Source organism: Scyliorhinus canicula, chromosome 3 (assembly GCF_902713615.1).
Source record: "Scyliorhinus canicula chromosome 3, sScyCan1.1, whole genome shotgun sequence".
Classification (NCBI taxonomy): Eukaryota; Metazoa; Chordata; class Chondrichthyes; order Carcharhiniformes; family Scyliorhinidae; genus Scyliorhinus; species Scyliorhinus canicula.
In genome coordinates, this window is record NC_052148.1 from 209,880,911 (window position 1) to 209,900,732 (window position 19,822).

Sequence of the window (19,822 nt, forward strand, 5' to 3'; positions counted from 1 at the left end):
CCATGTAGGAGGCTGTTAAATAAGTTAAGAGCCCATGGTGTTGAGGGTAAGATCCTGACATGGATAGAGGATTGGCTGATTGGCAGAAAGCAGAGAGTGGGGATAAAGGGGTCTTTTTCAGGATGGCAGCTGGTGACGAGTGGTGTGCCTCAGGGAGGTTAAGTCGGTGTTGGGACCACAACCTTTTACAATATACATTAACAATCTGGGAGAAGGAACTGAGGGCACTGTAGCTACGTTTGCAGATGACACAAAGATATGTAGAGGGAAGGTAATAATGAGGAAGCAGGGTGCTGCAGAAGGACTTGGACAGGGTAGGGGAGAGGGCAAAGAAGTGGCAGATGGAATACAATGTGGAAAAGTGTGAGGTTATGCACTTTGGTTGAAGAATGGGGCATAGACTATTTTCTAAATGGGAAAAAGCTTCGGAAATCAGAAGCACATAGAGACTTAGGAGTCCTAGTTCAAAATTTTCTTAAGGTTAAGGAGCAGGTTCAATCGGCAGTTAGGTAGGCAAATGCAATGTTGGCATTCATTTCGAGAGGGTTAGAATACAATGAAAATGAAAATCGCTTATTGTCACGAGTAGGCTTCAATGAAGTTACTGTGAAAAGCCCCTAGTCGCCACATTCCGGCGCCTGTCCGGGGAGGCTGGTACGGGAATCGAACCGTGCTGCTGGCCTGCTTGGTCTGCTTTATAAGCCAGCGATTTAGCCTTGTGAGCTAAACCAGCTGGGATGTACTGCTGAGGCTGTATAAGGCTCTGTTCAGACCCAATTTGGAGTTCTGTGAGCATCTAAGGAAGGATGTGCTGGCCTTGGAAAGGGTCCAGAGGAGGTGCACAAGAATGACCCCTGGACTGATGAGTTTGTCATATGAGGGGCAGCTGAGGACTCTGGGTCTGTACTCATTGGAGTTTAGAAGGATGAGGGGGGTCTTATTGAAACTTACAGGATACTGAGAGGCCTGGTTGGAGTGGGCATGGAGAGGATATTTCCACTAGTAGGGAAAACTACAGCCCAAGTGCACAGCCTCAGACTGAAGGGATGATCCTTTAAAACAGAGATGAGGAGGAATTTCTTCAGCCAGAGGGTCGGGAATCTGTTGAACTCTTTGCCGCAGAAGGCTGTGAAGGCCAAGTCACTGAGTGTCTTTAAGACACAGATAGATAGGTACTTGATTAATAAGGGCCTTTGGGGCGAATGCAGGAGAATGGGAATGTGAAACATATACACCATTATTGAACGGTGGAGCAGACTCGATAGACCAAATGGCCTAATTCTGCTCCTAGCACTTATGGTCCATTATGTACTATGAATCACTGGAGTACCGATCCACAACCACCTGTCTCTAAGGTGAGAGTACTATTAATGCCATCTTAAACCAGGAGTTCCCAAGCTGGGTTCCGCAGAACAGGATTCCGTGGCAGGCCAGGCTGATAGATATGATGTGGGGTTCATGCTGTTTCCAGCTTGCCCAATCAGAGGCATGCAAACCAGAATCCAGCCTCTGGTTGGACGAGCTGGAAACAGCATGGAACTTGGGGCTGGATTTTCCAGCCCCGCTCGCTGCAAGAATGTCACGTGAAAGCCTCGTAGAATGAAGAACCCCATTGACCTTGGGTAGGATTCTCCGTTCGGTGGGCGGACGCGGCCGGAGAATCCGCCCTTAAACTGTATCGATCAGGTTGAGTGCTGAGAAGGAGCTATGGGGAGAGCGGGGCCTGCAATGGTGGAGGAAGAGTGGGGTCTGCGAGGGGTGAAAAGCAGGACCTCCGAACCCTTTGCAAACCTATCTGAAGGTGGGGAGGGTAGGGCCTGCGAGAGGGGAAGAGCGGGCCTGCAAGGAGGTGAGAGCTGGGCCTGCGATGGGCAGAGAGCGGGGCCTGTGAGAGATGGAGAGCCAGGCTTGTGGAGGGGGGGGGGGGGGGGAGGGGGGGGGTGTTGAGGCCTGCAAAGCGGTACAGTGTGGCCTGTGAGAGGGTAAGAGCAGAGCTTACGAAGGGTTGAGAGTAGGCACTGCGAATGGGCGAGAGAGGGGCCTGCGAGTGTGTGAGAGAGGAGCCTGGGAGGCCGGGGGGGGGGCACAACCCTTGGTAAAGGAACGGGGTCTTGGGAAACAAGCTAGGAGGCCTTGGGCATTGAGCGGGGGCCTTGGACATTGAGCAGGGGCCTCGCCAATGAGTAAGTGCCTCAAGCAATGTGCGGGGCCTTGGGAAATGAATTGGAGGGAGCCAGGCCTTGGAGAGAGATGAGTCTGTGTGGGAGATGAGAGTGAGTGTGTGTGTGAGTGAGAGAGAGTGAGTGCGTGTTTGTGTGTGAGATGAGAGAGTGTGTATGAAATAAGAGAGTGTGTGTGTGAGATGAGCATCTGTGTGTGTTTGTGATGAGAGTGTTGTGCCTGTGTGTGTGAGATGAGAGAGGTGAGAATCCAACATTCCAGCAGCTCTCTTCCCATTTGAACCAAAAGAGCAGCAACACTACCCCATTAAATATTACAAAGGTGGGACCTACGCACATTTTTTAATGAGGACTTTTTAATTATAATAAACATATACATGTAAGAAATAGGACAAACTTCTAAGAATTAGGCTTTTGTATGTTTGTACCTATTGTGCAAAACAGCCTTTTTTTTTTAGGTTTGGATCTTCAACAAAATAAGAATATTTGTCAGGGGCTCCTTCAGTCCTCTTTGGAGGCCAAAAGGGTTCCAAGGCTAGAAAAATTCAGGAAACCCTGCTTTACAAAAAGCCATCTAGATTCTGTTAGCCTGCAGCATTCTACATAGTAACTTAAATAAAACCCTTAAAGATCTGTTAATGCAAGTGGCACCACCACAAAAGAGAATATATTGGCACTGAAGGACAAAGTTGGCAATGGGTGTAAAATTCAAATGGCACGCCTTGTGAGTACATTTGAGATATTCCCCTGATCCCCTCTCTAGGGAACGTGAATCCCTCACTGCTATGGATTAGGAGCAGGGATAAATATGCTGACTTTAGTGCTCCCCTGAATTTAATCCTTTTTTTGTGGAGCCCTGTTAATTGGCTTTCGACCAATTTTAATTATCAGATCATTCCAAAGGGAAGCAGCATTTGGAAGACGAATAGGACTTTCAGCGAAAAAGCCATGCCTCACACGTAGCCACATTGCCAAACAAAACACTTGAAATGATTGTACGGAAGGAGGAAGGCTCGTATAGAACTAAAATTTAATATCAAATACTTCAGTTAGTTTTAGCACTTTCTGAATTCACCTAAATTATTCTGTCAGTTTAGCCATAGGTTGAAGTGGAGCAAAATATACAAGACCAAACCAAGAGAGAGAGAAAGTGAGAACTATCTTTTAAAAATTCAAAGCTGCGTTCTGTTTCTTCCTTGCCCCATAGAAAGCAGGCTAACTGAGACAAATACCACTACTTTTCAATTAAAAACATAGCTGGAATGCCGGAAGAGATCATTGGCAGAAAGTAATTTAACTTCAGGGTGACATTACTATACTGATCACATTCAAAAGAATTTCATTTTTGATTGGGCCAGAATTATGTTTTTTGCAATTATCATTCAGAATTATTAGGAATTATTATCTTTAGTATTCTCAGATACAAGTGACCCAGAAGGGACAATGGAATGAATTACTTGACAAGGATGGCATTTCAGAGTTTTTGCTAATTAACCTTACAACCTGAGAGTTTGCCAAATATATCAATCATTTGCAATAAACAAGATGAAGCTTGCCCAGATTCTGTGTACAGACAATCCCGTATTATCTTGTGGGATTCATCAGCATTGCCTGTTCCGTTGATGTTACTGTTTCCCTCAATACACCCGGCCAGTACAAACATAAAGTGTGAACCCTTCATGCCTCTTTTGCAAGTAAACTGGTAAATGAATCACACAGGGGTACAGTTGCTCTCTTTAGCACTTGTTGAGTAGAATTAGGCAACCTCCTTATTGGAAATATTGGCATTCGAAATGTCTGTGCACACTTTAAAATGTGAAGAGTATCAGACGCACTCACAGCTAACGACTGCCTTCAATATGCGTACTGCCATACCCTCCTCGAGGCCCATGGAGGAACCATCATCGATCTCCCTGTGGGACGTGGAGTACGAGCTTCCCAGATAGGAGGCAGAGACCACTTAGCTGGGGCTCATTGGAACTGAACACAGAAGCCGGCCCAAGCAGGGACCGGCATGTTGGTTGTCCCAATGGGGATTGTGATTGTGGATAGTTAATAAATCTTTTGCTTCTTACCACTAGTTTGCGTTGTCATTAAACAGAGCATGCAGATTGTAATGTCAATCAATGTGCAAAATCGACGTGAGGCCAGCGCCTCCATTTTCATGTGCCATGCTCCAACCTAAGTCATGTTTTAACCTTGTGTGGTTAAAAATGACACAACAATATTGTTTTTAACCACAATTTGTAACCCATGGCCTTGCATATCCCTCACTCTACCATTGTAAACAAGCCGTGGGATCAACCGTGGTTGTGTGAAGAATGCAGGGGCGCATGCCAGGGGCAGCAACAGGCGTACCTAAAAATTAGCTGTCAATCTGTTGAAGCTACAACTTGCATGCCAAACAGCAGAAGTAACATGTGATAGAGCTAAGTGGCCCTACAACCAATTGATCAGATCAAAGCTCTGTAATCCTGTATCCAGTCATGAATGACGCTGAACAGTTAAACAACTAACTGGACGAGGTTCCATACATCTCCCCATCCTCAATGATGGGGTAGCCCACCATATCAGTGCAAAAGGCAAGGCTGAAGCATTGTGAACCATCTTCAGCCAGAGGTGGCAAGAGGATTATCCAACTCAGCCTCACCCTGAGGTCTCCAGCATTGCAGAAATATTGGGGGTTGGGAATCAGGCATCTTCACATGTTCGAACTGATGAAAGGCAGAGGTCAAAGGTTGGAATTGTCTTCAGCCAATTCTTTTCACTGTACATATCAAGAACCGCTGAAGGCATTGGATACTGCAAAGGCTATGGGCCCCTACAACATAACAGCAGTAGTACCATAGAACACCTACAGTGCAGAAGGAGACCATGGCCGGATTTCTATGACCCCCCACCGGGTCAGAGAATCACGGGAGCGGGGTGCGGGAATCGCGCCCCAACACCAGCCCGCCGATTCCCGGGCGCCCGTTGGATCGATGCTGCGCCGGTCGGGGGCCGAGTGCCCGTTGCATTTGGCCGAGTCCCGCTGGCGTGGGTTATGTATGGTCCCACCCAGCAGGACCTCGGAGATCTGGCTACGGGGGCCATTCTGGTGGGGGGGCGGGGGAATCCGACCCCGGGAACGGCCTCCACAGTGGCCTGGCCTGCGATCAGACCCTACCGATCGTCGGGCGGGCTAGTTCCGTGGGGGCCCATGTTCCTCCTGTCATGTGAGAGTACTTTTAAGAAATGGGTGCTTATAAATGGGTATGTATATACATATCTGTAGTGAGAGTACCTTTAAGAAATAGGTGTTTATTACTGCAGTGATGTCAGAGAGTGGGTGGAGCTGGGCTGTCTATCATCTTTTTACTTTCATTTTAGGCGGTTTGCTGCAGGGTGTGTTTTAGTTTCGTTTTCAGAGCTGGATAGCTGCAGTCCCAGTCAGAAGGTGTATTAGAGTCTCTCTGTAATCTAAAGACTGTAAATCGACCCTGGTGATTTAAAAATAATAACAGTAGTGACTTTAACATGAGGTGCTCTGGTAAAAGGTGTTTTAAGTCTTATGGATGTTCAAAGGAAAGCTTAAAGGATTATTGTGTGTTGTGTTCTTTGGGGGTTGTATTTCAATTAATGGTTGATAAGATGTTCACTACATGTTTTAAAATGCTTATCTTGAGTTCCTCGAATAAACATTGTTTATGCATTTGTTTTTGGTTTTAAAAAATACTTTAAGATTTCTGCCGTACCACACCTGCAGAGTGGGCCGTGTGGTCCCTGTACCACAATCCATTAAAGATTGTGGGTCAGCTGAACTACATGATACACCATGGGGTTCTCTAAACCCATATTTTGGAGCAGATCATTGGCCTCCTGAAGAACATAATGGAACAGATCAGTGTCCTGAACAATATAATGGAGCAGGTCACTACCCTCTTGAAGAAGAAAATGGAGCAGGTCACGACCCTCCTGAACAATATAATGGAGCAGATCACTGTCCTGAACAATATAATGGAGCAGGTCACTACCCTCTTGAACAATATAATGGAGCAGATCACTGTCCTGAACAATATAATGGATCAGATCACTGACCTGAACAATGTAATTGAGCAGATCACTGCCCTGAACAATATAATGGAGCAGATGACTGTCCAGTACAATATAATGGTGCAGATCACTGTCCTGAACAATATAATGGATCAGATCACTGACCTGAACAATATAATGGATCAGATCACTGACCTGAACAATGTAATTGAGCAGATCACTGCCCTGAACAATATAATGGAGCAGATGACTGTCCAGTACAATATAATGGTGCAGATCACTGTCCTCCTGAACAATAAAATGGAGCAGATCACTGTCCTGAACAATATAACGGAGCAGATCCCTGTCCTCCTGAACAATATAATGGAGCAGATCACTGTCCTGAACAATATAATGGAGCAGGTCATTGTCCTCCCGAACAATATAATGAAGCAGGTCATTGTCCTCCTGAACAATATAATCGAGCAGATCCCTGTCCTGAACAATATAATGGAGCAGATGACTGTCCTGTACAATATAATGGAGCAGATCACTGTACTGTACAATATAATGGAGCAGATCACTGTCCTGAACAATATAATGGAGCAGATCACTGTCCTGAACAATATAATGGAGCAGCTCACAGTCCTGTACAATATAATGGAGCAGATCACTATCCTGAACAATATAATGGAGCAGATCAGTGTCCTGAACAATATAATGGAGCAGATCACTGTCCTCCTGAACAATACAATGGAGCAGATCACTGTCCTGAACAATATAATGGAGCAGATCACTGTACTGTACAATATAATGGAGCAGATCACTGTCCTGAACAATATAATGGAGCAAATAACTGTCCTGAACTATATAATGGAGCAGCTCACAGTCCTGTACAATATAATGGAGCAGATCACTATCCTGAACAATATAATGGAGCAGATCACTGTCCTGAACAATATAATGGAGCAGCTCACAGTCCTGTACAATATAATGGAGCAGATCACTATCCTGAACAATATAATGGAGCAGATCACTGTCCTGTACAATATAATGGAGCAGATCACTGTCCTGAACAATATAATGGAGCAGATCACTGTACTGTACAATATAATGGAGCAGATCACTGTCCTCCTGAACAATATAATGGAGCAGAACACTGTCCTGAACAATCTAACGGAGCAGATCCCTGTCCTGAACAATCTAACGGAGCAGATCACTGTCCTGAACAATAAAATGGAGCAGATCACTGACCAGAACAATATAATGGAGCAGATCCCTGTCCTGAACAATATGATCTAGCAGATCACTGCCCTCCTCAACAATATAATGGAGCAGATCCCTCTCAACTTGATCAATATAATGGAGCAGATCACTGTCCTGAACAATATAATGGAGCAGATCACTGTCCTCCTGAAAAATATAATGGAGCAGATCACTGTCCTGACCAATATAATGGAGCAGATCACTGTACTGTACAATATAATGGAGCAGATCACTGTCCTCCTGAACAATATAATGGAGCAGAACACTGTCCTGAACAATCTAACGGAGCAGATCCCTGTCCTGAACAATCTAACGGAGCAGATCACTGTCCTGAACAATAAAATGGAGCAGATCACTGACCAGAACAATATAATGGAGCAGATCCCTGTCCTGAACAATATGATCTAGCAGATCACTGTCCTCCTCAACAATATAATGGAGCAGATCCCTCACCTCTTGATCAATAAAAAGGAGCAGATCGCTTTCCTCCTGAACAATATAATGGAGCAGATCACTGCCTGGACAATATAATGGAGCAGATCACTGCCTGGACAATATAATGGAGCAGATCACTGTCCTGAACAATATAATGGAGCAGATCCCTGCCCTGACCAATATAATGGAGCAGATCACTATCCTGAGCAATATAATGGAGCAGATCACTATCCTGAGCAATATAATGCAGCAGATCACTATCCTGAACAATATAATGGAGCAGATCACTGTCCTGAACAATATAATGGAGCAGATCACTATCCTGAACAATATAATGGAGCAGATCACTATCCTGAACAACATAATGGAGCAGATCAATGTCCTCTTGATCAATATAATGCAGCAGGTCACCGTCATGAACAATATAATGGAGCAGATCACTGTCCTGAACAATATAATGGAGCAGATCACTATCCTGAACAATATAATGGAGCAGATCACTATCCTGAACAACATAATGGAGCAGATCAATGTCCTCTTGATCAATATAATGGAGCAGGTCACTGTCCTGAACAATATAATGGAGCAGATCACTGACCTGAACAATATAATGGAGAAGATCACTGTCCTGAACAATAGAATGGAGCAGATCACTGTCCAATTGATTAATATAATGGAGCAGATCACTGTACAACTGAGCAATAAAAAGGAGCAGATCGCTTTCCTCCTGAACAATATAATGGAGCAGATCACTGCCTGGACAATATAATGGAGCAGATCACTACCTGGACAATATAATGGAGCAGATCACTGGCCTGGAGGAGCTGGTTTAGCTCACTTGGTAAATCGCTGGCTTTTAAAGAAGGCCAAGCAGGCCAGCAGCACGGTTCGATTCCCGTACCAGCTTCCCCGGACAGGCGCCGGAATGTGGCGACTAGGGGCTTTTCACAGTAACTTCAATGAAGCCTACTCGTCACAATAAGCAATTTCCATTTCATTTCATTTCCTGAACAATATAATGGAGCAGATCACTGTCCTGAACTATATAATGGAGCAGATCACTGTCCTCCAGAACAATATAATGGAGCAGATCACCGTCCTGAACAATATAATGGAGCAGATCACTATCCTGAACAATATAATGGAGCAGATCACTGTCCTCCTGAACAATATAATGTAGCAGATCACTGTCCTATACAATATAATGGAGCAGATCACTGTCCTGAACAATATAATGGAGCAATTCACTGTCCTGTACAATATAATGGAGCAGAACACTGTCCTCCTGAACAATATAATGGGGCAGATCACCGTGCTGTACAATATAATAGAGCAGATCACTGTCCTGAACAATATAATGGAGCAATTCACTGTCCTGTACAATATAATGGAGCAGAGCACTGTCTTCCTGAACAATATAATGGAGCAGATCACTGTCTTCCTGAACAATATAATGGAGCAGATCACTGTCATCCTGAACAATATAATGGAGCAGATCACTGTACAACTGAGCAATAAAAAGGAGCAGATCGCTTTCCTCCTGAACAATATAATGGAGCAGATCACTACCTGGACCATATAATGGAGCAGATCACTGCCTGGACAATATAATGGAGCAGATCACTGGCCTGGAGGAGCTGGTTTAGCTCACTTGGTAAATCGCTGGCTTTTAAAGAAGACCAAGCAGGCCAGCAGCGCGGTTCGATTCCCGTACCAACTTCCCCGGACAGGCGCCGGAATGTGGCGGCTAGGGGCTTTTCACAGTAACTTCAATGAAGCCTACTCGTGACAATAAGCAAATTCCATTTCATTTCATTTCCTGAACAATATAATGGAGCAGATCACTGTCCTGAACTATATAATGGAGCAGATCACTGTCCTCCAGAACAATATAATGGAGCAGATCACCGTCCTGAACAATATAATGGAGCAGATCACTATCCTGAACAATATAATGGAGCAGATCACTGTCCTCCTGAACAATATAATGTAGCAGATCACTGTCCTATACAATATAATGGAGCAGATCACTGTCCTGAACAACATAATGGAGCAATTCACTGTCCTGTACAATATAATGGAGCAGAACACTGTCCTCCTGAACAATATAATGGAGCAGATTACCGTGCTGTACAATATAATAGAGCAGATCACTGTCCTGAACAATATAATGGAGCAATTCACTGTCCTGTACAATATAATGGAGCAGAGCACTGTCTTCCTGAACAATATAATGGAGCAGATCACTGTCTTCCTGAACAATATAATGGAGCAGATCACTGTCATCCTGAACAATATAATGGAGCAGATCACTGACCAGAACAATCTAATGGTGCAGATCACTGTCCTGTCCAATATAATGGAGCAGATCACTGACCAGAACAATCTAATGGTGCAGATCACTGTCCTCCTGAACAATATAATGGAGCATATCACTGTCCTCCTGAACAATATAATGGAGCAGATCGCATTCCTGAACAATATAATGGAGCAGATCACTGTCCTGAACAATATAATGGAGCAGATCACTGTCCTGATCAATGTAATGGAACAGATCACTGTCCTGAACAATATAATGGAGCAGATCACTGTCCTCCTGAACAATGTAATGGAGTAGATCATTGTCCTGAGCAATATAATGGAGCAGATCACTGTCCTGAACAACATAATGGAGATGATCACTGTCCAGAACAATATAATGGAGCAGATCATTGTCCTGAACTATATAATGGAGCACATCACGGTACTGATCAATATAATGGAGAAGATCACTGTCCAGAACCACATAATGGAGCAGATCACTGTCCAGAACCACATAATGGAGCAGTTCACTGTCCTCAACAATATGATAGAACAGATCACTGTCCTGAACAATATAATGGAGCAGATCACTGTCCTGAACAATATAATGGAGCAGATCACTGTCCTGAACAATATAATGGAGCAGATCACTGTCCTGAACAATATAATGGAGCAGATCACTGTCCTCCTGAACAATATAATGGAGCAGATCACTGTCCTGAACAACATAATGGAGCAGATCACTGTCCTGAACAATATAATGGAGCAGATCACTATCCTGAACAATATAATGGAGCAGATCACTGTCCTGACCAATATAATGGAGCAGATCACTATCCTGAGCAATATAATGGAGCAGATCCCTGTCCTGACCAATATAATGGAGCAGATCACTATCCTGAGCAATATAATGGAGCAGATCACTGTCCTCCTCAACAATATAATGGAGCAGATCCCTCTCCTCTTGATCAATATAATGGAGCAGGTCACTGTGCTGGACAATATAATGGAGCAGGTCACTGTCCTGAACAATATAATGGAGCAGATCACTGTCCTGAACAATATAATGGAGCAGCTCACAGTCCTGAACAATATAATGGAGCAAATCACTGTCCAATTGATTAATATAATGGAGCAGATCACTGTACACCTGAGCAATAAAAAGGAGCAGATCACTGTCCTCTTGATCAATATAATGGAGCAGATCACTGTCCTGAACTATATAATGGAGCAGGTCACTGTCCTGAACTATATAATGGAGCAGATCACTGTCCTGAACAAAGAATGGAGCAGAACACTGACCTGAACAATATAATGGAGCAGATAACCATTTTGAACAATATCATGGAGCAGGTCACTGTCATGAACAAAATAATTGACCAGATCACTGTAGTCCTGACCAATAAAAAGGAGCAGATTGCTTTCCTCCTGAACAATATAATGGAGCAAAACGCTTTCCTCCTGAACAATATAATGGAGCAGATCACTGCCCTGCTGAACAAAATAACAGAGCAGATCCCTGTCCTGAACAATATAATGGAGCAAATCACTGTCCAATTGATTAATATAATGGAGCAGATCACTGTACACCTGAGCAATAAAAAGGAGCAGATCACTGTCCTCTTGATCAATATAATGGAGCAGATCACTGTCCTGAACAATATAATGGAGCAGGTCACTGTCCTGAACTATATAATGGAGCATATCACTGTCCTGAACAATATAATGGAGCAGATCACTGTCCTGAACAAAGAATGGAGCAGAACACTGTCCTGAACAATATAATGGAGCAGATGACCATTTTGAACAATATCATGGAGCAGGTCACTGTCATGAACAAAATAATTGAGCAGATCACTGTAGTCCTGACCAATAAAAAGGAGCAGATCGCTTTCCTCCTGAACAATATAATGGAGCAAAACGCTTTCCTCCTGAACAATATAATGGAGCAGATCATGTCCTCCTGAACAATATAATGGAGCAGATCACTGTCCTGAACAAAATAACAGAGCAGATCCCTGTCCTCCTGAACAAAATAATGGAGCATATCACTTTCCTCCTGAACAATATAATGGAGCAGATCACTGTCCTGTACAATATAATGGAGCAGGTCCCTGTCCTGAACAATATAATGGAGCAAAACACTGTCCTCCTGAACAATATAATGGAGCAAAACACTGTCCTCCTGAACAAAATAATGGAGCAGATCACTGTCTTCCTGAACAATATAATGGAGCAGATCACTGTCATCCTGAACAATATAATGGAGCAGATCACTGTCCTCCTGAACAATATAATGAAGCAGGTCATTGTCCTCCTGAACAATATAATGGAGCAGATCACTGTCTTGAGCAATATAATGAAGCAGATCCCTGTCCTGAACAATATAATGGAGCAGATCACTGTCCTGTCCAATATAATGGAGCAGATCACTGACCAGAACAATATAATGGTGCAGATCACTGTTCTCCTGAAGAATATAACAAAGCAGATCACTGTCCTCCTGAACAATATAATGGAGCAGATCACTGTCCTCCTGAACAATATAATGGAGCAGATCGCAGTCCTGAACAATATAATGGAGCAGATCACTGTCCTGAACAATATAATGGAGCAGATCACTGTCCTGATCAATATAATGGAACAGATCACTGTCCTGATCAATATAATGGAGCAGATCACTGTCCTGAACAATATAATGGAGCAGATCACTGTCCTGAACAACATAATGGAGCAGATCACTGTCCTGAACAATATAATGGAGCAGATCACTGTCCTGAACAACATAATGGAGATGATCACTGTCCAGAACAATATAATGGAGCAGATCATTGTCCTGAACAATTTAATGGAAAATCTCCCTGTCCTGAACAATATAAAGGAGAAGATCGCTGCACTCCTGAACAATATAATGGAGCACATCGCGGTACTGAACAATATAATGGAGAAGATCACTGTCCTTAACATTTTAATGGAGCAGATCACTGTCCAGAACCACATAATGGAGCAGTTCACTGTCCTCAACAATATGATAGAACAGATCACTGTCCTCCTGAACAATATAATGGAGCAGATGACTGTCCTGAACAATATAATGGAGCAGATCACTGTCCTCCTGAACAATATAATGGAGCAGATCATTGTCCTCCTGAACAATATAATGGAGCAGAGCACTGTCCTCCTGAACAATATAATGGAGCAGGTCACTGTCCTGAACAATATAATGGAGCAGATCACTGTCCTGAACAATATAATGGAGCAGATCACTGTCCTGATCAATATAATGGAACAGATCACTGTCCTGAACAATATAATGGAGCAGATCACTGTCCTCCTGAACAATGTAATGGAGCAGATCACTTCCCTGAACAATATAATGGAGCAGATCACTGTCCTGAAGAATATAATGGAGCAGATCACTGTCCTGAACAACATAATGGAGCAGATCACTGTCCTGAACAATATAATGGAGCAGATCACTGTCCTGAACAACATAATGGAGATGATCACTGTCCAGAACAATATAATGGAGCAGATCATTGTCCTGAACAATTTAATGGAAAATCTCCCTGTGCTGAACAATATAAAGGAGAAGATCACTGCACTCCTGAACAATATAATGGAGCAGATCACTGTCCTCCTGAACAATATAATGGAGCAGATCACTGTCCTGAACAATATAATGGAGCAGATCACTGTCCTGAACAATATAATGGAGCAGATCACAGTCCTGAACAATATAATGGAGCAGATCACTGTCCTGAACAATATAATGGAGCAGATCACTATCCTGAACAACATAATAAAGCAGATCACTATCCTGAACAATATAATGGAGCAGATCACTATCCTGAACAATATAATGGAGCAGATCACTATCCTGAACAACATAATGGAGCAGATCACTATCCTGAACAATATAATGGAGCAGATCACTATCCTGAACAACATAATGGAGCAGATCACTGTCCTGAACAATATAATGGAGCAGATCACTATCCTGAACAACATAATGGAGCAGATCACTATCCTGAACAATATAATGGAGCAGATCACTATCCTGAACAACATAATGGTGCAGATCAATGTCCTCTTGATCAATATAATGGAGCAGATCACTGTCCTCCTGAAAAATATAATGGAGCAGATCACTGTCCTGACCAATATAATGGAGCAGATCACTATCCTGAGCAATATAATGGAGCAGATCACTATCCTGAGCAATATAATGCAGCAGATCACTATCCTAAACAATATAATGGAGCAGATCACCGTCCTGAACAATATAATGGAGCAGATCACTATCCTGAGCAATATAATGGAGCAGATCACTGTCCTCCTCAACAATATAATGGAGCAGATCCCTCTCCTCTTGATCAATATAATGGAGCAGGTCACTGTGCTGAACAATATAATGGAGCAGATCACTGTCCTCCTCAACAATATAATGGAGCAGATCCCTCTCCTCTTGATCAATATAATGGAGCAGGTCACTGTCCTGAACAATATAATGGAGCAGATCACTGTCCTGAACAATATAATGGAGCAGCTCACAGTCCTGAACAATATAATGGAGCAGGTCACTGTCCTGAACAATATAATGGAGCAGGTCACTGTCCTGAACAATATAATGGAGCAGCTCACAGTCCTGAACAATATAATGGAGCAAATCACTGTCCAATTGATTAATATAATGGAGCAGATCACTGTACACCTGAGCAATAAAAAGGAGCAGATCACTGTCCTCTTGATCAATATAATGGAGCAGATCACTGTCCTGAACTATATAATGGAGCAGATCACTGTCCTGAACTATATAATGGAGCAGATCACTGTCCTGAACAATATAATGGAGCAGATCACTGTCCTGAACAAAGAATGGAGCAGAACACTGTCCTGAACAATATAATGGAGCAGATGACCATTTTGAACAATATCATGGAGCAGGTCACTGTCATGAACAAAATAATGGAGCAGATCACTGTCGTCCTGACCAATAAAAAGGAGCAGATCGCTTTCCTCCTGAACAATATAATGGAGCAAAACGCTTTCCTCCTGAACAACATAATGGAGCAGATCAATGTCCTCTTGATCAATATAATGGAGCAGGTCACTGTCCTGAACAATATAATGGAGCAGATCACTGTCCTGAACAATATAATGGAGCAGATCACTGTCCTCCTGAACAATATAATGGAGCAGATCCCTGTCGTGAACAATATAATGGAGCAGATCACTGTCCTCTTGATCAATATAATGGAGCAGATCGCAGTCCTGAACAATATAATGGAGCAGGTCACTGTCCTGAACAATATAATGGAGCAGGTCACTGTCCTGAACAACATAATGGAACAGATCAATGTCCTCTTGATCAATATAATGGAGCAGGTCACTGTCCTGAACAATATAATGGAGCAGATAACTGTCCTGAACAATATAATGGAGCAGATCACTGTCCTCTTGATCAATATAATGGAGCAGTTCGCAGTCCTGAACAATATAATGGAGCAGGTCACTGTCCTGAACAATATAATGGAGCAGGTCACTGTCCTGAACAACATAATGGAGCAGATCAATGTCCTCTTGATCAATTTAATGGAGCAGGTCACTGTCCTGAACAATATAATGGAGCAGATCACTGTCCTGAACAATATAATGGAGCAGATCACTATCCTGAACAATATAATGGAGCAGATCATTGTCCTCTTGATCAATATAATGGAGCAGGTCACTGTCCTGAACAATATAATGGAGCAGATCACTATCCTGAACAACATAATGGAGCAGATCAATGTCCTCTTGATCAATATAATGGAGCAGGTCACTGTCCTGAACAATATAATGGAGCAGATCACTGTCCTGAACAATATAATGGAGCAGATCCATGTCGTGAACAATATAATGGAGCAGATCACTGTCCTCTTGATCAATATAATGGAGCAGATCGCAGTCCTGAACAATATAATGGAGCAGGTCACTGTCCTGAACAATATAATGGAGCAGGTCACTGTCCTGAACAACATAATGGAGCAGATCAATGTCCTCTTGATCAATATAATGGAGCAGGTCACTGTCCTGAACAATATAATGGAGCAGATCACTGTCCTGAACAATATAATGGAGCAGATCACTATCCTGAACAATATAATGGAGCAGATCATTGTCCTCTTGATCAATATAATGGAGCAGGTCACTGTCCTGAACAATATAATGGAGCAGATCACTATCCTGAACAACATAATGGAGCAGATCAATGTCCTCTTGATCAATATAATGGAGCAAGTCACTGTCCTGAACAATATAATGGAGCAGATCACTGTCCTGAACAATATAATGGAGAAGATCACTGTCCTGAACAATATAATGGAGGAGATTACTGTCCAATTGATTAATATAATGGAGCAGATCACTGTCCTGATCAATATAATGGAGCAGGTCACTGTCCTAAACAATATAATGGAGCAGATCACTGTCCTGAACAATATAATGGAGCAGATCACTGTCCTGAACAATATAATGGAGAAGATCACTGTCCTGAACAATAGAATGGAGCAGATTACTGTCCAATTGATTAATATAATGGAGCAGGACACTGTACAACTGAACAATAAAAAGGAGCAGATCGCTTTCCTCCTGAACAATATAATGGAGCAGATCACTGCCTGGACAATATAATGGAGCAGATCACTGCCTGGACAATATAATGGAGCAGATCACTGGCCTGGAGGAGCTGGTTTAGCTCACTTGGTAAATCGCTGGCTTTTAAAGAAGACCAAGCAGGCCAGCAGCACGGTTCGATTCCCGTACCAGCCTCCCCGGACAGGCGCCGGAATGTGGCGACTAGGGGCTTTTCACAGTAACTTCAATGAAGCCTACTCGTGACAATAAGCAATTTCCATTTCATTTCATTTCCTGAACAATATAATGGAGCAGATCACTGTCCTGAACTATATAATGGAGCAGATCACTGTCCTGGACAATATAATGGAGCAGATCACTGTCCTATACAATATAATGGAGCAGATCACTGTCCTGCAGAACAATATAATGGAGCAGATCACTGTCCTATACAATATAATGGAGCAGATCACTGTCCTATACAATATAATGGAGCAGAAAACTGTCCTGAACAATATAATGGAGCAATTCACTGTCCTGTGCAATATAATGGAGCAGAACACTGTCCTCCTGAACAATATAATGGAGCAGATCACTGTACTGTACAATATAATAGAGCAGATCACTGTCTTCCTGAACAATAAGAAGTCTTACAACACCAGGTTAAAGTCCAACAGGTTTGTTTCAAACACGAGCTTTCGGAGCACGGCTCCTTCTTCTGGTGAACAATATAATGGAGCAGATCACTGTACTGTACAATATAATGGAGCAGAACACTGTCCTCCTGAACAATACAATGGAGCAGAACACTGTCCTCCTGAACAATATAATGGAGCAATTCACTGTCCTGTACAATATAATGGAGCAGAACACTGTCCTCCTGAACAATATAATGGAGCAGATCACTGTACTGTACAATATAATGGAGCAGACCACTGTTCTCCTGAAGAATATAACAGAGCAGATCACTGTCCTCCTGAACAATATAATGGAGCAGATCACTGTTCTCCTGAAGAATATAACAGAGCAGATCACTGTCCTCCTGAACAATATAATAGAGCAGATCACTGTCATCCTGAACAATATAATGGAGCAGATCACTGTCCTGAGCAATATAATGGAGCAGATCACTGTTCTCCTGAAGAATATAACAGAGCAGATCACTGTCCTCCTGAACAATATAATGGAGCAGATCGCAGTCCTGAACAATATAATGGAGCAGATCACTGTCCTGAACAATATAATGGAGCAGATCACTGTCCTGATCAATATAATGGAACAGATCACTGTCCTGAACAATATATTGGAGCAGATCACTGTCCTCCTGAACAATGTAATGGAGCAGATCACTGCCCTGAACAATATAATGGAGCAGATCACTGTCCTGAACAATATAATGGAGCAGATCACTGTCCTGAACAACATAATGGAGCAGATCACTGTCCTGAACAATATAATGGAGCAGATCACTGTCCTGAACAACATAATGGAGATGATCACTGTCCAGAACAATATAATGAAGCAGATCATTGTCCTGAACAATTTAATGGAAAATCTCCCTGTGCTGAACAATATAAAGGAGAAGATCGCTGCACTCCTGAACAATATAATGGAACACATCACGGTACTGAATAATATAATGGAGCAGATCACTGTCCTGATCAATATAATGGAGAAGATCACTGTCCTTAACATTTTAATGGAGCAGATCACTGTCCAGAACCACATAATGGAGCAGTTCACTGTCCTCAACAATATGATAGAACAGATCACTGTCCTCCTGAACAATATAATGGAGCAGATCACTGTCCTGAACAATATAATGGAGCAGATCACTGTCCTGAACAATATAATGGAGCAGATCACTATCCTGAACAATATAATGGAGCAGATCACTATCCTGAACAATATAATGGAGCAGATCACTGTCCTGAACAATATAATAGTGCAGATCACTATCCTGAACAATATAATGGAGCAGATCACTATCCTGAACAATATAATGGAGCAGATCACTATCCTGAACAACATAATGGAGCAGATCAATGTCCTCTTGATCAATATAATAGAGCAGGTCACTGTCCTGAACAATATAATGGAGCAGATCACTGTCCTGAACAATATAATGGAGCAGATCACTGTCCTGAACAATATAATGGAGCAGATCACTGTCCTGAACAATATAATGGAGCAGATCACTGTCCTGAACAATATAATGGAGCAGATCACTGTCCTGAACAATATAATGGAGCAGATCACTGTCCTCCTGAACAATATAATGGAGCAGATCACTGTCCTGAACAATATAATGGAGCAGATCACTGTCCTGAACAATATAATGGAGAAGACACTGTCCTGAACAATAGAATGGAGCAGATCACTGTCCTGATCAATATAATGGAGAAGATCACTGTCCTGAACAATATAATGGAGCAGATCACTGTCCTGAACAATATAATGGAGCAGATCACTGTCCTGAACAATAGAATGGAGCAGATCACTGTCCAATTGATTAATAGAATGGAGCTGATCACTGTCCACCTGAGCAATAAAAAGGAGCAGATTGCTTTCCTCCTGAACAATATAATGGAGCAGATCACTGCCTGGACAATATAATGGAGCAGATCACTGGCCTGGAGGAGCTGGTTTAGCTCACTTGATAAATATCTGGCTTTTAAAGAAGACCAAGCAGGCCAGCAGCACGGTTCGATTCCCGTACCAGCTTCCCCGGACAGGCGCCGGAATGTGGCGACTAGGGGCTTTTCACAGTAACTTCAATGAAGCCTACTCGTGACAATAAGCAATTTCCATTTCATTTCATTTCCTGAACAATATAATGGAGCAGATCACTGTCCTCCAGAACAATATAATGGAGCAGATCACTGTCCTAAACAATATAATGGAGCAGAACACTGTCCTCCTGAACAATATAATGGAGCAGATCACTGTCCTGAACTATATAATGGAGCAGATCACTGTCCTCCAGAACAATATAATGGAGCAGATCACTG